The sequence below is a fragment of the Silene latifolia genome, chromosome 5 (genome assembly GCF_048544455.1).
Source record: "Silene latifolia isolate original U9 population chromosome 5, ASM4854445v1, whole genome shotgun sequence".
Classification (NCBI taxonomy): domain Eukaryota; kingdom Viridiplantae; phylum Streptophyta; class Magnoliopsida; order Caryophyllales; family Caryophyllaceae; genus Silene; species Silene latifolia.
In genome coordinates, this window is record NC_133530.1 from 3165571 (window position 1) to 3179051 (window position 13481).

Consider the following 13481-nt stretch of genomic DNA (forward strand, 5'->3'; position numbering starts at 1 on the left):
TCTAACCCCCTAAGCTCTTAGGGAGTCATTCGTTGAGGCGCATGGATAAGTGTTGTTCCTTTAATTCTTAATGGAGGTACAAGCCTGAGTGCATTCTTTTTATTTATTATATAGAGGCAGAGAAGTGATTATGCAACAACAAAATTTGAAGGATTTGATATAAGGCCTGATTTGGTCCCAACCTTGCAAAAGATTTGGCATAAGTTGTTGGTGATTTAAGAGTAATTACCGGTTCATTTGGCGTAATTAAGATTGGTTCATAGATGAGTAATTTCTAAATAATGTAATGCGAGTTCGGGAAGTACGGAGTGTACACTCGCATAATTATTTAAGGGATTACAGTATAGTTTTCGGTTCGAATAACTATGAAGGAGGTCTCGCTACTCGGATTTTTAATTAATTGTAACCGGAATTTCTAAAGAGTTGTAACTCTTCAAAAATACATCTCCCTTACCCTGCTTTGTTATTATAAATAGACAAAGGGATGAGAAGAAAAAGTTACAGTAAAAAACAGAAAAAACAAAATCTTCTACTGCATCAAAGAACATATAACATTCTACACAAAATATTTCTATATTACGTCTCTGATTTTTTTTGTGCCAAAAATCAGAGGACACCGTCTTATCTCAATAGGAAATTCGGTTTCACCCAGGCACTAATAAGGGTCGAATTATTTTATTAGGAAAGCGGAGTCGATTCGGTGCGGTTTTATTGTCAATTCATTATTCGTGCATACTACAATGTCTAACAATCTAATAGAATAATTATCGAAATCTTTCAAGATGACGAATGTTAAGGAAATGACAATGAAGGAAATATTCTTAAGAATATTTTGATAATGATCGAATCGGTATGTATGATAATAACGGTAGTAGAGTTATGGTATTGCGGTATTGTTAAACTGGTTTCATAATGGATGATTTGGAAGATGCATACACAACAAAGCGGAAGATGGGAATGCAGTTCATTAAAAGTTATTTTGTCTTGCTACCACCAAAGTGATAAAATCAAGTTGATATGATATTGGTGTCGAGGCAGTAGATATTTTGGTTAAGCAATGCTATAATGGTTTGCAAAGGAAAAAGGATGAAATATCATTACAGATAAGTGGACTCGTTCTATTTTAGTATCTTTTCTTTGTGATGCTTGCGACATTAATTATGATGGTGATAAGTATTTGATAATCACAAATTCATATGATGATGTTCTTTAATCATTAGAATCTAATATGCTTGTGATCCCTCTTATTGTTTCATTATGATGTTTTCAGTATCATACAAGTTTTATGAGATAAGAATCAATAATCTGGTTTTATTGATGTTATAATTTTACCTTGCCTAAATTGTGATTTACTTTATGATAGCAATCGTCAGTGTACACTTTGTTCACAATGTTTTATACTTTGGTATTTTGCGGTTATTAGATTGCATTAAAGTTCATCTAAGGTGATGGTTGAAGCCCAACTATTATAAATATTCCTATTACGCTCCCTCACTCAAATGCCCGTCGGGCTTGAAGAGTGGTTAATTGTGCACCGGCTCCCCCGTAATGTGTGCCGGGTTTCCACTTCGAGTTTTTAAGGAGTTTTGAGGTTGCCAGGATTTGAACCCGTGACCTTCGGTCACACTGGCTCTGATACCACTTGTTGAGTCCTCCGCAGCGGGCTTATAGAATTAGGTGCATGAGACCGGCCCACAAGCAAGTGAGGTTCCATCCTAAAACCAATTGGTGATAGGCTAGCCTCTTCACTATTATTCTACCGATGTGGGACAATATGCCCCTCACACACATATGGGAAGAGACCTCAACAATCTCCCCCTTTCACATGTGTGTGTGCCGAAACTCCCCCTCACTTGGCGATACTCCGCACCCGACACAACCCCGTGTCGAGCCGACCAGGCTACTCCGCATCTCTGGTCAACCAAGGGAGAGAGTCCAACGGTGGTGCTACTCCGCAACCACGACGCTACTCCGCGCCATCTCGAGCACCGTCACCACATCGCACCTTGCGGTCCCAAGCCGAACCGTCGGCTCTGATACCATGATAGATGAACCAACTCAACCAAAACCTTAAGGTGATGGTTGAGGCCCAACTATTATAAATATTCCTATTAGTTCATAAAGGTTCTGTGATAAATTTTTGTTTGTTGGTGGTCCAACCCTACACAATAGCGGTTAGGCAAATTGTGGGAGGATCCTTTTTGGCTAAATGATTTTTGCCATGCTTAGATATTTACGTTTTTGTGATAATGATACTACTGGTTTGCGAGAGGACCTTAATATATGAATTGGTTTGCAATTATGGAGTAGTGCATGCACTACTAGTACATATTTGTGAAGAAACCTTAAAGTGTTCGGCAATTCATTGTGTATTATAATTATACATGTTTGATGACAAGAGGCATTAACGGCGAGATGATCGATCCTGAATTTTTTTGGGCCATCTGAGATAATTCTATATGCGTAATCGGGACAGATTTGCGGTCACATAGAATTTGGTTTGTGAGTTATGTGTATTCAACTTCACTGTTATAATCGTACAATGATGGGAGTCCGGGGATTCCAAAGGACAAAGAAACGGATTTGCGAAAACCGGTAAAAAATGGTTAAGGGGAAGTTATCTTTGCATATAAATGGATCATCCCATAAATACATAAGTAAAATCTTTATGCATATTGATATTAACATGACAATATTTTAGTTTTTTGATGAAGTGACATGAGTCTTTTTTTGATTCTTGAAATTTTATGGTCGTTTTATGCTAATGATTTTGGTAACTAGTATAGGAACAAAAACAATTTTGTTTGAGTTCTTTTGTTTATGGTCATTTGCTCTAATGTCGTATTTCAAGATTATGAATAATATGGTTTTGTCCTGCATATTTATACGATGCTTCTGATTGGAGTACTTGTAATTATGCATATTATTCATTGTGTCAATATGTGTGATTTGTGGATCAAATGGCTTAGTGTATTTTATCATGATCTTGTTTTGTACGTTGTTAGTCGTTTAAATGCTCAAGGAGTTTGCTCGACATATATTTTATCAATTTGCAATATGATGTTTGGCACAAAGTTTGTTAAACGGCATTATCATTATAGATGCTTTGATCAGTGGAAATTTGACCGTCTGTTTAATATGTTGTTAGTGTGCTAACTATTTTATAGTGTTTGTTTAACATGTTAATAATTTGTGTAAAGCTTTTTAAAGTTTAACTAGTTTTGTGACCCGTGAAAATCACGGGTTTGACCTTTTTTTGTTGTTTTATTTTTGTTGTATTGTTCGTGAAAGTGTTTTTCGCCTTTTTTCTGTACTTTCTTTTTTTACTTGGAGATATATTATAGCTAGGGTATTTTGAAATTTTGTGATCATATTAGTCAAAACTATGTAATGAGGAAAGACACCAAAACCCTTGAATCGATATGATGGTTTGATTTGTCTTAATGACAACCCCTAAGTTAGTATTCCATTTTAATATTCAAGGATTGTAACCACTAAATTAAACTTATTTGAGGGAAATAAAAATACTTGGTAGATAGTTGTGAAATAAAAGTAGAAAGAGTGAAATATTAATTGTTTATACCTCGACATTTTACGTTTAGATCCTTGGTAAGTACACTCTGAAAATAAACAAAAATAAATTAGAATACAATTGAATAGAGTGTAAAAGACTAAATAAAAGTATGCAAATAAAAAATTATAGGTGAATGGAAGTCCCGCTGCCTTTTTGTGGTCTTATTTATAATCTTGGATTATATGGTTTTTAATTGATATGTCTCTTGAGTTCTCGGTTATAATTGATCTCAATAAACCCTTCTAGTGCTAATGATAAATGAGAGTTATTGAAATTAGACTTTAATGAATGGTAAGGAGTTATAAGATGTAAACATCATTTTAGTGAGTCAATTTAACCAATTTTTATTTTTTGTCTTTTAATTAATTGCCAAGATCATTAACGATGGAGTAATAAAAAAGTATTCATGCATATTTTCTTAAAGAGTTTGTGAAGGTTCTTACATGATCACTTAGCTATTTATTTAACCAATTTTTATTCTTTGTCTTTATAGTTACCAAGATCATTACTCATGAAGTTATGAAAAATTTAGTGCATATGTATCTTTCTTTGTCTTTTTAGTTACCAAGATCATTATTCATGGGGTTATGAAAAATTTAGTGCATATTTATGTTAGAAAATTTATAAGGGTTCTTAAATGATCACTTAGCTAGAGTAAGATGATGTCATTTGACATTTAAGGAATTGCTCAAAATATCATTTTTATGTTATTGTATAGATAATGATGATAATAAAATAATAATAATTTATGAATAAATGGATTATAAAAAGGTCATGTGAAATAAAATAAAATGATTTAGGTAGCCTTTTGATTGTATATATAATAATGATATTATCGTACGAGTAATGAATTATAAAATGTCATTTGAAATAAAATTAAATGGTTTAGGTAGCGTTTGTTTAACTAATATTGTTCAAAAAAATTTAAATGTCATCTAATCTGAAATAAGAAAAGTCGACATTTTTCCCTTGGACTCAAACGCTCTCTAATTTGCTTTATTGCAGTATAGTCCATGTTTCACTAATAAGACCAATCTATAGCTACCAAAAGCAATTATATTGTAAAACCATCATCTTTTTCATCATTGCACAGAAAAGACTTAATATTCATAGCTAATATACAATATTGAATAAAAGAACTAAACTTGTATCCCGACTCAGCAAGCTAAGTGTGACAGATCAGTCATAAATATATATGCATCGCTTACATGTTTTTCAGTCCAAAAGAATACAATAATTACTGTATGATTGTGTAAACACATAACTCGTTTATTAGCAACAAATGAATAACTTTATTTACAAAATGGACCGTCTCACGTGTGACACCGTCTTATTCTATAATTTGTAAAAAAAAATAAGAAAATTCAATCACTAAAAGTCTAATACATGTACCCAAAAATCACTAAAAGACCGTGAAAAGGAAAATTGAAGAATAAAATGACACTTTCCCTTTACAAAAAATAAAATAAAATGGTACTCATGTTATATAACAATGTGGCCTTGATCAACAAATCACTTGCTTGATCTCCATCCACCACGGCATTCCTATCATTGTCAACCTATTAAGAAAATAACAACAATATTAACAACAAACTAAGAAAATTAATCATATACAATAATAAGTACGATAATAAGCATCAAATAAAAATAAAGTTCAATAGAGTGATATGTATATGAGAGATAACGCTAGGTGGTGATTGTTGAGACCCATAAGAGATTGAGTATGAAGATAAAAATGAATCAATGTTGCTATTTATAACGGGGAAACAAACAACTAAATTATTGTTATTAGGTCAAGTGAGGAGGGGAAAGGGTGAGGGGAAAACAAACAATTAACAAACGGTTGAAAGAATTTATAAAATTAATGACCCATGTCTCACTTAAATATTATAATTATTATAACAATTAAATTGTAGAGATAAATTACACATTTACCTTCTTTTTTTGACTATTTTTGTTGTTTACGATAGATTACTACACATCATTTTAAACAGATTAGAGGCTGTCACATGGCAAATAGAGACTACTCATGTTAGCCTTTTTATAATATTGTATAGATAATAATATAATATTTTATGTATTAATGGATTAAAAAAATGTCATGTGGATTAAAATTAAATGTTAGAAATGCCATGTGGAATAAAATTAAATGGGTTTATGTAGTCTTTTAAGTAAATTGCATAGATAGATAGATCATAGATAGATAATAGTAAGGGAGTGAAGTTAGTATTTTGGTGTCGGTGGAATTGGAAGTGAAATTGGATGAGGTTGGGTGAAACGTGAATAATAAACTACTCTTTTTTTTTTGTCATTTTTTGCTTTTCTATTTCTTTGCTACTCCTTTTTGTGCTTTTCATTTTGACTTGGTAATTAATAAAATAAATAATTAAAATGTATATAAAGCAAATTGATTGCTAATCCTATGTGAAATTAAATTAATTGCTAGTGACATATGGAATAAAATTAATTGTTTTTGCCTAACCTTTTATCTTCTCAATCTTTTAATTATCATAAATCATATTTTCTAATAGTAGCATAATTATGAAGTTTAATAAATGATAATCAAAATATATCATTTATATCAATTTATCAAAAATCCTAAATTTAAATTTTTTCTATAAAATATAAAATGAGTTAAATGGTAGCCTACTACAAATCTCATTGCAATCTCATTTGTGTTATAAGACATACACACAAGATAATATGACATGTACGCATAAGTATTAGACAATAATTTACATTTAGCTATTATCAATACCAAAAGACATTTTTTTGCCCAACTTGTTAATAAGATTGAGATTCTTGCAACTTCAATTTCATTCTATGAGAACTATTTTTCAAAGACAGAATGATGAATAAAAAAATCACACATATCCAAATAAAACATATAGTTGAAAGTTTCTGAAATAATAAAAAAAAAAATATGAACCTAGAAACAATTACTCATTCACATTCATGTTTTCAATCTTGTAGTTAGTTTATAACATAGTATTGAGTGTAATGGGGGGAGTATTTGTTTAAGCAATTATAGTATTTCTCTTCTTCATATAGCCTTCTTTCTCCAATTAACTATCCATACAAAAAAATAAAATCCACCGAGTGATTAATAACAAATAAAATGGTGGAATTTGATTTATGTAATATTAACCTTATCGTTATTAATTTATGTTTTCTCTTAAATAAGGTAAGAAATAGGCATTGAATTAAAAAGATATAAGTATATTTACCTTTGAATAGTTCAACTCCGCAAATCTTGATATAGTCTCTAGATGAAAACAAAATTACATATATATTAGGGTTAAAAATATGAAGATTACTTCAAACCAATCGAACTTAAAAATAAATAAATTATTAATTTAAAAACCTTAATACACTTACCTTGATGTTGATACAATGATAAGAAAGATTATTGACACATACATACAATTCTTTTGGCAATATGGGTAAAAACAATTTTGGCTTGAATTTTGGCTCACAAATGTTGTCTTCCTAAAATATTTATATAGCCAAATGAAGATGCATTTTATGACTTTTAGATTTTTTTTTTATTATCAAAGTTAATATACATAAATATGTAGAAAGGTTTCATGACTTTTGAGTATTCGTTTTCATTATTAGCATATTTATTATAGACATAAATATAGAGTAAATAGAAAGAAATGTAAAAGTTTTTTTTTCTTTTTTTTTTTTTTTACAAAATTCACATTACGTGATAATTGTTTAGAGAATTATCTTACGAAACTAAAAGAGTTGGATATTTTGCCTTGCCTTTTATTTATAAATTATATTTATAGATTTATTTATTTACCAAATTTAACAAAATTGAGCAAGTTTATTTCAATAAGATTTAAAAGGGAGTTGCACATATAAAAAGTTTAAAATTAGAGTGATGTAAATTTTTAATTTTTCGTTTAACTTATTCTAGGTTTAAAAATTAAAATATTAATGTTTGATGTTGAGTATGTTATTATTTGCTCTTAATATTTACAAATTATTTATTATTTTATAAATGGTATATAATTATGTGATATTTATTTGTTGCTTAAAATATTCTAACAATAAACGTAAAAATTTTAAATTTAGTATGAATTTATTTTTAGTAGTTGTTTAATTTATCTAAAAATTAAAAAAGTCAAAGTTAATGTTTGTCATGCTATTTACATGGTTCAATTTTTTTTCTTTTTAAATAAGAAATAATGACGTGGATTTCTATAATTGGTGACGTGGAATTTTGATTATGCAAGGTGGCATTTAGTAATGCTAGGTGGCATTGTCTACGTGGCTTTTAAGGTTTACCCTTTTAATAATATTTATAGATTATGTAATTGGTTTTACCATATAATATTGGGAATGATGGATTGTGATAACCATGGTGAGATTATGGAGTACTCATGGCGATTTAGCCAGTAAGAGGTAAATTGAAAGCATTTAAAGTACAATTATTGAAAATCCGGTTATGGAGTTGTCATTTGTTGTAGGATTAATGACAATTTAATCTTTGACATAGACTAAAGATGATTTACCTTGTACAGTTAGTCTTGCTGAAGACGGGTCGGAGCAAGTGACGGGTAATGCCACTCATAAAACGAATAGGGGGGACAAGGTGGGGGCACCCCCATGTGCTTCCCTCTCTCCTCTATTTGGGTCATTTGTGAGAGGAAATGGTATCCGTCACTCCAAAGTGACGGATACGTGCCGTCTTCAATGAGATTTTGTGTACCTTGTAAAAGGGTGGCTCTATCAACAAGTTGTTCTATGAAGGACAGGGTGGTAATACCATCCCTGGCTTCGTATTAGTATCAAGGGTGAGAGTATGATTATTATTCTCTGGTTAATATTCCTAAGGGTTGAGTATGACGTTATCCATTAGTGAAAGTGGAGTCACGACTCGGGTTTTCACAAAGGCTTAATTATTGCAGTTTGACAAGTTGAGTAAGTATACTAGTATAGCTAGTACTCATCTTTAGCAAGCGATTAAGCAAGTGTGACAATATATGAAGTAAACCATGAATTATGGTTGTCCTATGTCATTTTTCCTTCGATTTTAGAGGGATAATATTTTGCAAATTGAAGTACCAAATATAGAAGGTAATTTTCTACTAGTGGTAGTGTATTTTACTTGGGAAAGTACCTTGAATATATGGATTTCCAAGATCGAATTTGCATTATGAATTTGACATTGGAGTAGTATGCATAGTGCTAGCATATAGCTGGTTAAAAGGCTAAGTAGCTGAAGAAAATAATCTACGATGTTCCTTAAAGTATTTGACCAATTTCATTCATATAATTTTTGATAGTGAATAAACGTAACGGTGCGCATCGAGGTGTTTGTTATAACATGGTTTATGGACTATCATAAATGGGAATTGATATTGATTGTTTTGTGAGATCTCATTTTTTAGTTGATGACTTTGCATAAAGGATCAATTAGGGACTTGGTTATAAAGTCGGTTGACGGGATGAGACTAAAACTCGTATAAGATCCTTGGCGATAGGATACCCAATTCCCCTCTAATACAATGTTAGAGGCTGAATTCAATGTGGAAGGCCTATTGTTAAGAGATTGAAGCACGCAATAATTTATATCTCGAGGTGTGTGCTTAGACTTGCATGTTGTAAGGTTGATCTTTTGAAAAAGTGTGTTTGCAAGGACACGATGAAAAGAATCAACCTATGTGAACATGAAGTACAGCCGCTTCAAAGGAGTATAGGTTTGACTCCTGAAATGTTCATGAATAGATATGGGACACTAGGCTTGTAATTAAGTGTCGGTTTATGTAATTTTTAGAAGTAAATTAGTTTATGTGTGAGTTATCTTCATGTATTCAAAATGGGTAGAAAGGGTTCAATGCTTAGTCACACCCCGATACTCGAATATTTGGAATGTGTAATTTCACTAAGTGGAAATTCAATCTTCGTGACATTTTCATTTATGCATAAATTGGTATGTTTGTTAGTTGTTTTAAAATCTTGTATTACGCTTAAATGGGGGAGGAATGTTGGTGATTTAAGAGTAATTACCGGTTCATTTGGCGTAATTAAGATTGGTTCATAGATGGGTAATTTCTAAATAATGTAATGCGAGTTCGGGAAGTACGGAGTGTACACTCGCATAATTATTTAAGGGATTACGGTATAGTTTTCGGTTCGAATAACTATGAAGGGGGTCTCGCTACTCGGATTTTTAATTAATTGTAACCGGAATTTCTGAAGAGTTGTAACTTTTCAAAAGTACATCTCCCTTACCCTGCTTTGTTATTATAAATAGACAAAGGGATGAGAAGAAAAAGTTACAGTAAAAAACAGAAAAAACAAAATCTTCTACTGCATCAAAGAACATATAACATTCTACACAAAATATTTCTATATTACGTCTCTGATTTTTGTGCCAAAAATCAGAAGGCACCGTCTTATCTCAATAGGAAATTCGGTTTCACCTAGGCGCTAATAAGGGTCGAATTATTCTATTAGGAAAGCGAAGTCGATTTGGTGCGGTTTTATTGTCAATTCATTATTCGTGCATACTACAATGTCTAACATAAGCATGGCAACATACTAGAGAACAGGCGTTGTACGTAGTGAGGACATAATTGCTAGGGGATTGGAGTCTCTAGCCACTATGATACACATACTCAGTGACAATTCAGCTCTGTCCTTGACAATTTAGTCTCTACATTGTCTGATTTAAGATACATTCGTTTTAAAGTTGACTGGTTGGTTCCATTTGTCGAGAAGACTCAAAAACTGCATAAAAGTAAGCCTTTGGTGGAATCATTGAACAATCTCAGCCAGTTAAGCTCCCAAGCCAAGGAACGCAGGGCAATGCTCCTCGATGAATTAACTAAACTTGATGTGGAGGAAAACAAACAGAAGGAGGAGATGGCAAAGGTGTCCAAAATGATTCCTTTTTGTGGGCAAGTTAAGCTTGATGAACTCCTAGGAGCGGGGCTCACCCTTTGCTTCTATCTTTATTTTCGGTCAGTGCCATTTTGGGTTAGTTTCCATCCTTTTTTTTACCGACTTCCATTCGACAAACTACTCATCCGTCTTTTAGCCAGAAAATTCCTATATGCCGCACTAACAACTACCGTCATGCATATCCTTTTCTTATCGGTTATACATAAATGAATGTAACACAAAACTAGTTTTCCACTATTCAAACACACATTTGATCCAAAAAAATTATTCTAATAAATTGTAGGACTGTGACTTAGCTACATCCTTGAAATTAATTTACACTACATCCCATGTTTGGTTCGTTACGAATTTACGATTGGTTAGCCGGCAACCGATGACTTCCTATATTAGTTTGTCGCCGTCTTGCGACTCTTGATTCACGCGAGAAGCAATCTTCACTGCCTCACTCTATTCTCTATTTGGTGGGAATTATCAGATTTCTAATAAATTTTCTTGGTTTGAATGTTTTATTTCCAATTTAAATTTGTTGTTTTGAATGATCGATGATGTATAGTCTTTGTGGAGCAATGGTTAAGTACAAGATTTTGTCATTTTGATGATGTTAAGAGATAAGTACTAAGTAGAGGTAGTTTTAAAATTTAAATTCCATTACCTCTTTATTTTTACGCATAAATTTAGAACCGTTCAACGATCCCAAAACGCGAGCTGGATCATCGAAAAGAAGCGGACTCTCAATTTTTGTAAGATTTAGGAGTTGTTTAATTGACTCTTTTGGAACAGAATGGAATGAAATGAATTTGATTCATTCTAATGTTTGGTCATAGAATGGAGTTAAATACCCCATGATATTTAACTTTACTCTAACTCCTTATAATCTTATCGGTACGGATTCTCTCCATTTTCTTAAAACAAATGAACCTCCATTTCTTATAAACGGTCCAGGTTAAATCTTATAAAGCTCTAATGATTGTAATCGTCTTATAAAAGTAATGTTTTAGTAATTGAACATAGAAAATATATTAAAAATTGGTGTATTAGAGAGGAAATGGAGAAGATCCACATTTACCCAAAGTTTCAAACTTTATTCCTTCCCTTTACAAGTTTAGATTAAACCAAATAATTTTAAGTAAGAATGAATTTGGAACACCATATCTGATAAACTAGAGCAATAAGGAATTAAATCTAATATAGGAATTAAATCCCTGAGAATAAGGAAGGGATATTGACTTAATGATAACAATTAGCAATTAAACAATATACTTGCCTAAACTTACGCCTAAATATCGTCTAACAATATCTCTATGTTAACATACTCCATTCTACTCTATTTCATTATCCAGAAACAAACGACCCCTTAAGAGTATGTCAACATCAAAGATGCAAAGAGAGACGGAGTATAACAATAATCGGATTCGCTTTTGCTTCTTTTCTAGAACGGGAGAAAAAAAAGCTTGGAGAAAAATCGATGGGCAACAAAAAAATAGTAAGTGACAAATTCCTTGAACAATGATCGTGTTGTAGAAGAACAGCTAAACGGTTTGAAAATGTAGTATTTTTTATAGATGCTAGCTCGTAAATAATACGGAGTATATGTGTAAATGTTATGGGTAAGTTTCTCGTAAAACAAATTGTGATAAAATATTTTAAAATCATTAATAAAGCACTCTGATGCACTTTGTGAAACTTAATTTTTTTTTTTGAAACATAGTGAATTGGCGGTATTACAATAACTTTTGTGTAAAACAGTTTTATAGAAGAATGAATGTGGCGATCTTTTCATAGTGCAAAGCAAAGTTAGATAACCCGCTGGATTAAAGCCCCGTTATTTTGGACTGACATTCAAACGAGGACCAAAACAACACACATTTCAAATATGCTAATATGATTTATACTCAATATATAGCTATTTATATACTCCGTATCTTTTAATGTCAATGACACTTCTCTTTATTTTCGTAGAATTGATAAACTTGGTGATTATCGAGTATAATATAAGGTCGTTTTAATTGCACCGAGCCATGGCAAGATAGTTTTCAAAACAGTTGAGACATTATCAATTTTGAGCGACAATGTTAATTGATGATATACTTCACATGTGACAATTGTGTAAATAAAAGCATATATAAGTATAGTTCAAAATACGTAACACATGGACTTTGTATATTACTAATACTGTTTTGATTAAAACATACGTTCATTTTAAATAACACCTCTAATCGATTTACATTTTCGCAAAAAAATAAAATGTTGGATGCCGCGTGCGAAGCCGCGGCTCATTTCAACTAGTTTATTGAAATAAGAATTATACCGTCATAAATTCAAATGAGCGGAACAAGCAACATTTATACAATAAATTAGAGAAAATTGTTGATTACAGCCTCTTATAAACCACTTTTTGAAAATTACAGCCTTATATAACTTTTTTTGCAAATTACATCCAAAAGTTTAGTTCTGATGGTAAATTACAACCAAAACTTTAACTCCGGTGGACGATTGAGTCCAATTTGAATTTTTGTCACTTAAATTAATCTTTTATGACCAAAATACCCTTACCCCCTCCTTCTTTATAATCTCTGGTTATCTCCTCCTATTTTACTCCTAATTTCACTCCTTCATCTCTCCAATTTTTCAATTGAAATTTCTTCATCAATATTACCAAATCATTTCAATTTAATCCTACCTTATTTCAATTTTCTCTCTTTTATTATACCCTATTTCAATCAAGGTTCAGTAATCCCTCAAATGCCCCTTCTTCCTGAAGATGTGGTGTTTGCCGTCCCATTAATCTCCTGTCTGAGATTTCCCTGACCATGGTTAGGAAATTTAGTAAAAATTGCAGCCATGCCAATGTCAGGCCCTTGCAGAAGAACCTTGGTTTGGGACAAGCTGTAATTGTTGTAGTAACATAACTTGGTGTTTGAGGAAGCGCAGCGTGGACAATTTGGGACCGCACTGACATTAGCTCTCCATCTCCGGTCCATAAACGTCG